Source organism: Carya illinoinensis, chromosome 11 (assembly GCF_018687715.1).
Source record: "Carya illinoinensis cultivar Pawnee chromosome 11, C.illinoinensisPawnee_v1, whole genome shotgun sequence".
In the NCBI taxonomy this organism is placed as follows: Eukaryota; Viridiplantae; Streptophyta; class Magnoliopsida; order Fagales; family Juglandaceae; genus Carya; species Carya illinoinensis.
In genome coordinates this window covers 41084740-41093601 of record NC_056762.1, presented here as the reverse complement: position 1 = coordinate 41093601, position 8862 = coordinate 41084740, and the positions used below count along the sequence as shown (strand labels likewise).

Below are 8862 nucleotides of genomic sequence, written 5' to 3'. Positions count from 1 at the left end.
TTTGGGATCGGGAGAAGATTGTAATAATACCAGACCATTACATATTCACGAGTGATGAACGTGCAAACCGTAATGTGGATATACTAAGGGATTTCTGCATGGAGCAAAACATCAACTACTTTAATGATATTAAAGATCTTGGTAATTTTAAGGTATGTCTCTACTCACTCATTTGCTCTCTTTCCATTTTGCTAATCCATTATCCTCAAGAGGTTATATCTAAATTTTCCTTCCTAACTTTTCAGGCTAACCCAGATTACAAAGGTGTATGCCATATTGCTCTTGCACAAGAAGGTCACTCTAGGCCTGGAGAGGTAAGTTTTTTATCAAATACATTACAAAGTCAATAAATAATTCATGTCACTTTTGTGCCTTAAAGTTCCAATGTTGTTAAACCTTATTCATTGCATTCAGGTCCTGCTGGGTACAGACTCTTGCACTTGTAAAATTGGAGCATTTGGCCAATTTGCCACTGGAATTGGCAGCACTGATGCAGGTTTTGTGTTGGGCACTGGGACACTCCTGCTCAAGGTCTATGTATGCTTTATTTTGGTGTCGATATAGACTTCCTCAATTTAACAACTTAATTTTTGCTTGGAAAACTAATTTCATATTTAAGGTTTCAAAAATATGATCGTAATTCTCAATTCTAGGACTTCCAGCAACTGTAAGAACTTAGATATTCTTCACTGATTGGAAGGTAGTTAAGATACCGCCGTCTAGTGTGTGAATATATACCCATACAAATTATTTAGGAAAATGCTACACATCATCCCACACCACACACTTTATATATTAAAATAATATTTTTTATTTTTTTTTATTTTTTATTTCATTTTATTCTTATTAAACTAATTAAATTATTCTATTTATCATCTACACACTACATATTTATTATAGAAAAAATGAAAAAAAATTAAAATAAGTGTGGTGTGTGAAGTGTGAGGATGATAAGAAGAATTTTCCAATTATTTATTTGACTTTGGGATGTATCATGTTTATCCCTTTTGGTAAGTTCAGATGTCTTATTTTATTAGAGCCATGCATTCTTGTGTTAGACTCTCTAACATCTTTGTAGTTTGAATTGTTATTGAAAAGCCAAGAAAGATGATTAAAATACAATTTTTTTGCTCTTTTTAGTATTTCCATGGATAAGCATGACCATTATTATACGCATTCTGTTAAATTTTAGAAAACTAGTAGATCCTCAAGTCTTAAAACTTGCTACTGCTACTGTTTACATATAAGAGAACTAGAAACCAGAGTATGGAAAAATTATGTCTTTCAACTTCCTTCAAGCTATGAGAACTAGCAACTCATGTACTGCCCCACCATTAAGTACAATAGCTGAAAACCAACTAAACAAAAAACATATAAAGAATTCCCAGATTTCATCTACATTGCGTTCCCTGTTATTAAAACACCTCTCATTCCTTTCCAACCAAATGCACCACATAATACACAAAGGAATCATCTTCCATGCACCTGCCACTTGAGAGCAAGGAAAAAGGTCTAGGCCAACATGCAAGTGCTTCTACTACTGAATTAGGCATAATCCAGGACTGTTCTAATCTATTAAGCACACCATCCCATAACCCTTTAGCCACATCACAATGAATAAGAAGATGGTTCACAAATTCTGCAGCTTTCTTACACTAAAAGCACATTCCACAACAAAAAGAACATGGCTTTTTTTTTTTTTTTAAAACCATGTTCTTCAGTTTGGAAAAACTTCAACAAGATAATGAAACACTTACCGAGTCACTCAAAAGATTTGAAATTATGAAAAAATGACTACTGTTTTTAAACCTTAGCAAATTTAAGTGCCACAACAAGGCATTGCAAGATCAATTAACTGAAATTCAAAATGATGTTCAAGAAGGGAAGTATTCATTTATATGTCTTGATTTGCCACTGGTTTTCCCATACTGAAGTTAATGATATTCAACAGAGATCAACCATTTGTGCATTAGAGAGGTTTATTGTTTTTTTCACTCTATTAGTCAACAAAGATCTTGCTTCTTTCTCCATCGAAGGTAGAAGAAACGGCACAAGTGCATCCTGCAATATGAACTTTCTCTGCTCATTCCACAGTTGAGCAGATTTACTAACACAATTGCTAAGATAGTACTCATTAAAGTCACTTGTCAACTTATTCAAGTCTTCTTCTGACATGTTAATAGTAACTTGAAGAAGTTTTTCCTCTTCAGCCTTCTGGATAAGGAAAAGATGGTCAAAGTGACTCACCATCTTTTATAAAGATAGTTGCAATCTAGGTTGCTCAGAATTGTCGTTCAAACCCATTGCTTGTTGTTGATGCCTCTTTGTTGGTCTATCATGTTATTCTAATGTGCTGTAGGTTGGATCGTGACAAGTTTTAGCTTGGAAGATAATGCTAGCATGATGTGTCTCATTTGTTCTTATTTAGGAAGAAAATAAGAACTTTGTTGGTGTTTTACAGAAGGGAAGTCTGTGCAAGAAATGGTGGATGAAGCTCTTCGACATGTCCCAAATAATGATGGTAAGCTTCAACCTTGATTGCATTCATCACTGAATAAGTTCTGTTACAGTACCCTCACTGCAGTTTTATAACAAAGTTTTGGTTGTGGTGCACTTGTCATAATGGCAGGGGACAAAAACATTGAAATGGTAATATCTTCCTGATTGCTGCTTGCCAATTTTGGTATAGTATGTCCACTCTGGAGTTCTGAGCTTACTCTTTCTGTGACTTTTATCAGGTTAATCAAATTAGGGACTCATTGGCCATTATGGGTGATAACAGAACAGCCGATAGCTTGCCACAAGTATGTATTTCCACCCATAGATTTATAATCTCTTTCAGCCACCTTTGGTTCCTTATTTGGATTGCTATTGATAAACCTAAGTACTTTCAGACAGCTAGGTTACAAGGCATGTTGACTTCCTAAGCTTATTAGGTGAAAAGGACACTTAAAAATGTGGGAGGGACCCTTGTTGGACATAAATATGACATGGAAAACAGGAAAAGTGATTTGCGGGCTTTGGATATGAGAAGTATTCAACTTTTGGTCAAACTCGTGCCCATTAAATGTGTCTAGCAAAGGGAAAGAGTTTATCCATGATCTGTTTGATGTTTCGTTGGTTGTTTTTGTCATATTTTCATGTTGTATGTGGTCAATTTTACACAAGATGAATCGGGTGAATATCATTTTTTCCTTTTACACAATTGTTTGAATATATTCAATTGGGAATGAATATAGATTTTGATGAATTTATAAGATATAATAGGTTGATTTAATTGTATGATAAGGATGTTGTGTGTTTTAGGCTATGACAGGCATATAGGTTCACCTGTATTATAATTTTTTTTATTTTTTAAAATACTATTTGCGGCGATTACAAGTCGCCGGAAAAGGATATTTTTTTGCGACGAAAAGATTGATAAAACTGCAAAGGGTATTTAATGGCGGCACTTTTTTAATCGCTGGAAAATCCTTTGCCAACGATTTTTGAATCGTTGCCAAAGGAATTTAATAACCAAAAGGTCTTTGCCAGCGATTAAAAAATCGCTGGGAAATCCTTTGCCAGCGATTTTTGAATCGCTGCCAAAAGAATTTAATAACCGAAAGTCATTTCCTAGCGAATAAAGAATCGCTGGCAAAAAAATTTAAAAACAGAAAGTCATTTGCCAGCGATTCAAAAATCGCTGGGAAAGGATTTGGCAGCGATTTTCTAATCGCTGGAAAATGACTTTCTATTTTTAAATTTTTTTGCCAGCGATTTTCTAATCGCTGGCAAAGGATTTGGTAGCGATTTTGTAATCGCTGGCAAATGACTTTTTGTTTTTAAAATCATTTGCCAGCGATTCAAAAATCGCTAGGAAATCCTTTAGTTTTAGCGGCGATTTTTTAGTTTCCGCCGCAGTTTATCAGAAATGGCTGAATAGTACCGGCGAATATGCAGCGATTTTTTCATCGCCGGTATATGTATTTGGCGGGGATTTTTCCACTTTTCCCGGCGATTTATAATAGCCGGGAAAAGTGCCATCTGTTGTAGTGAGATCCCAAATACACCTCAGGGCTACTAATGTAAGCTATGAACAAACCAACAGAACGAGAAAGAAAGTGGGTTCCTGCTTTTGATCTTACAAATTCACAACAAATTTCGCTAAACTCAATTTTAACTTTTGCATCACTACTTCTATACATTTTTGCCTTCACCTTTTCTTGAAAATATGTATTACGTTCCTAGCTAAATTTGCTTTTTAGATCTCGTGAAATACTTTCCATCTTTGTAATTGAAATTAAAGTGATGATAGTGTATTGCCATTGAGATCAACGGGTTGGGATTTAGAAGAGAGAGATTGATTGGTTGCCCATGAGAGAGAGAGAGAGAGAGAGAGAGAGAGAGAGAGAGAGAGAGAGAGAGAGAGAGAGAGAGAGGTGCTAGTTTTGCCCTGTGGTTTTGAGGAGAGAGAAAGCTTGAGGAGCTAGAGCGCTTGAGAGTGAATCGGTGGTGAGGGAGGCTGAGGTTTTATTGAACCTAAGATTTCAAATTTTGTATAATTATATATTTACACATGGATTTTGATGATAACAAATGAATTTAAGTATAAAGAAGTCTCAATTTCAAGTTTTCTATACAATGGAGTCAAGCACATCAAAGAACTAAGCCTGAGTAAGAAGGGAACAAACTTACATTAAAACTTATATATAGAGTAATGTTGAATATCTCTTAAAAATTTGAAATAACTAGTATTAAGATTCAAAATTAATTTTATCATAAAATATTAAAATACATTTTCTACATGTGCATGAATATTTTGAAAATTAAATTTGAAGATTTTGAAAGATGATTGATTGTCATCTTTCACATGTGTATGCTTTATTTGAATATTTACAAAAGTGATTGATGCTCTTTTTGACTTATGTAAAAGGTAGATGATTTTGTTTGAAATTTTTTAAAAATAAATAGTACTTATTTTGTCATATGCAAAAAGTAAAAAGATTAGGTTTAAAATTTTTGAAAAGTGAATGATGTTGTTTTTGATAAATGAAAAAGAAGAAACTTTTATTTGAATTTTTTGAAAAATGAATGATGTTATCTTTGACAATTGAAAAACAAGAAACTTTTATTTGAATTTTTGAAAAAGTGAATAATGTTGTCTTTGACATGTGAATCTTTTTAAATTTGAATATGAAGTCTCATATACCTATAAATAAATCATTTGAGAGTTTCAAATTCACATTATCAAGAGCATACAACATTCATTCAAAACTTTCATTCTCTCTTGATCTCTAGGCATTGAACCTTAAACCTTATTCATTTTGAGAGAGATATAGTTTGTATTGTATTATTCTTATTTCACTCATTGATAAGTGTTTTCTGATAACCTACACACTATCAACTCTTGTATCAGTAAAATTATATGTATAACCGTTGTGCGTGTAGAAAGTGTTTTACATAGGGAATAGTTGAATCATCACGTGTAAGGTGGTTGCAAGTGTAGAGGAAGTTCTACAAGGATCCTTTGTAGCGGTATTGTTCAAAGTGTGTAATAAGTTTCTATCTCCATTTGAAGGAGGTTGAATAGTAAATTTGGAGACCTTCAAAGGGTAGCTTGAGGCGAGGACGTATACAGTGGGGCCGAACCTCGTTAACATATTGAATTTGCTTCTCTTTTACCCTTACTCTTTATATTTATTATTGCTTCGTATTTTGTTTATATTTTATATTGTATATTTGATTTATAATTGTTAATTTTTTAAATATAACACAATCCACCCTCCCTCTTGTATTCGTCATCTGGGCAACATATTCAACTAGGGCTTAAGTGAGATTAATGAGGATTGGTTTGGTTACACAAAACCAAACAATCTCATAAAATCTCATCGCATCTTGTATAATTATTATAACTTTCTTAAATTCTCATACAAAATATAATAAATAATTTAAAATTTTTAAATTTTAAAATAAAATAATATTTTATTCAACTTTCTACCTTTATCTCATCTCATTTTATCTAATTTTATGTAAAAATCTTTCTATTCTATTTATGCACCTTTTCTATTTTATGTAGAATTGCGGACGTGGCAAAACTCAATTGGAGGCTGTTAAAGCCTCAACATTAACAGCTGGACCGGTGCAAATCGGAACTGTATTATTTTCCCTAATTTGAGATATAATAACGTCGGCCATGCCTCGATCGTCTAAGTCTTGCCCCATTAATTGTTCCTGATCTGGAGATACTATGATCTTGTTAAACTCCTTGTTTTTGAGCCCTTGATTGATCTCATCGACCCATTGCTTGGAATATCTCATGAGTCCAATTTGATTCCCTGCCCTGCCCTCTGCGTCCCATCCCAGCTTGAAAGAAAATAAAAAAGTGGGACGTGCGCACCAATGGATCGGACTCTGGAGAGCAGTACGTACGTAGTAGGTTTTTGGAAGTGGCCTTACTCGATCTATTGACATGGTGATAACGAAGAGTAATTATATGATTGCGTGAAATACAAAATACATCATGACTCATCAGTACTTGATCAATGAAGAGATTATTGCTTAATTTGTGGTTTAAAGTAATTAAAATTAAGCTAGTTAGTTCCTCATGATCATTCCCCTAGGCCACCACGAATACTCATGGTGAACATGATCACATGATTCCAATTTGTTTCCCTTTGCCTGATCTGTCACCCATCCTTAAAAGAACATTAAAAAAAAAAAAAAAAAAAAAAAAAAAAAACAGTGACATATATATATCCATGCCCACGGACGGACTATCATGTAGACAAGAAAAACAAGATATAATTTGTACGTGCCTTTTAATTAAGTTGTAATTTTGTTTTTAGTTATGCTTATATGATTGTTTAGTCTCATGAAACAAAAAGCTGTTTAGAAGTTTGTTTCGTCTACAAATTTAATGGTTTACAATTGAAAAAAAAAATTATGAATCTGGTTTCATCATTGAGGCTATATATATATATATATATATATATATACACACGTATAATAATAGAGGGAAAAAAAAAAACCATTTTTTTTTAGTTCCACGACATTAACGAATGGGATCGATCGTATGCATGCTTAGTACGTACGTACCCATGATTTAAAAGACATTTACCGGTTAGATTTCAACAATTCATGTTTTAGCTAGGTTCGTTGGAGAGTACTGAGTTTACAGTACCGTACGTTAATTAATCGCCACCTGTAGTTTGTACGCATTTGCCTCTGCACCACAAAGACCGTGGCCTATAGCTAATCCTCCCTCCAGTTCAATTGTTCAGTTACTGTCTCCAATGCTGCATGCATGCGCGCACATTTCTCATGCTTAATTAATGGGTCCAAATAACATGTATGTATATATTATCTGGATAAAACCGCCTCGTACGTATGTGTTCGATCATTTTCCTGCGTGCATGCATATATGCAGTTGCGTTGATTAATAAAGCAGCTAGCTCAGGCCTGCATGCATGCAGATGTAGATAAATTAAGGGCGCGCAGCAGCATTCGATCCATAGCCCAAAATAATTAGCTAGAAGAAAATTGTGATGGCGTTAATATTTAGCAAAAGTTCAGCAGTGCTATTGATGAGCGTGATCATGATGGTTATGGCGGCGTATTTGCAGGTTGGAGAAGCCATTCGATGGGGAACGGACCCTGAATGCTACCGACAGTGCTTCCACGCGTGCCTGGGTTTGGGCAAATACGTGACTCGCCTTGATTGCGACAACACTTGCCGGCCTTCATGCGAGATTATGGAATGCTTTTTCTGCACAAGCTTCGCTCGTAATTTTACAATCAATAAAAAAAAATTCCACAGATGAATACTAATTAATTTCTGCGCGTACGAGTGAATAAAAGCAAAACGCTTTCATGAATTTGTTGTCTATCCAATATTATATTTATGTGTGTGATCTGCCCTTTTGTTGTTGTGTTGCACAGTACTATAATTAACTGGTGATGTAATATATATATTATACTTGCAGATGTTTATTACCAGTTTATCATTAATTTCTCTTTTAATCCTTAAAAAAATTAAGGATTATCCGTATGAATAATTCAAAAAAATAAATTTTATAGAGCATTTAAAATACATCGATTGCAATAAATTGGTCTAAAAAATCCATTTAATTTCTTGTAGTGATATATATATATATATATATATATATATATATATATATCTATTTAAAATATCTAATATGTCTATTTATTATTATTTTTTTAAATATTTGAGAGAATATTCTTGATTTGATACCATAACTTCGATAATTAATCCTTAAAATACCTGTACTTAGGAATTAAATGACTTTACACGGTGCATTATCTACCTCTTCCGTAGGGGGGAAAATTAAAAAAAAAAAAAATCAGTGAACCGATGCTAAATCGGACCGTATCGAATAAGTGGGTTTGGTTCGGTATTGGATTTGGTTCGGTCCAGAATTAATAAAAGTAGAAGTACTAGTTTAAGAATATAATCGGTGTAGTATCGGTCATTCAAATCTAAAAACCAATATATATATACACCGGTTCGGTTCTAAAATATATCTAAAACTGGACTAAACTTGACCGATTACACCTTTACTCTTTTGGACACAAATGACTTTCGCTTATTTGGTCACAAAAAATTTTAATATCTTTAAAAATTTTAAACTAAACATTTTTAAATTTTAAAAAGATAGATTATTCTAACTTTTTATCCAAATACAAAAATATTTTAATTTTTAAAAATATCAAAACAAAGACTACTCTTAAAAATTTAAATTCAAACATCTTTTCAAATCTGCTTATCTATTTACATAAACAATACATTTCAAAATAAATTATCTAAAGCCCGTCAAAATTTTCCATATCTAATCATATAACATACCCCACATTTGGTGCCAG

General features: G+C 33.2%; 2 long non-coding RNA genes across 2 annotated transcripts; both read left to right on the top strand.

The window, feature by feature from the left end:
- On the top strand, positions 1 to 484 carry LOC122280659. The gene is made up of 3 exons (XR_006229977.1): positions 1 to 152; positions 246 to 314; positions 415 to 484. It is a non-coding gene; the product is annotated as an uncharacterized LOC122280659 (long non-coding RNA).
- A 1934-nt stretch (positions 485 to 2418) lies between these two features.
- Positions 2419 to 2788, top strand: LOC122281236. Its single transcript, XR_006230187.1, has 3 exons — positions 2419 to 2521; positions 2630 to 2649; positions 2739 to 2788. It is a non-coding gene; the product is annotated as an uncharacterized LOC122281236 (long non-coding RNA).
- Positions 2789 to 8862: the final 6074 nt, after the last annotated feature.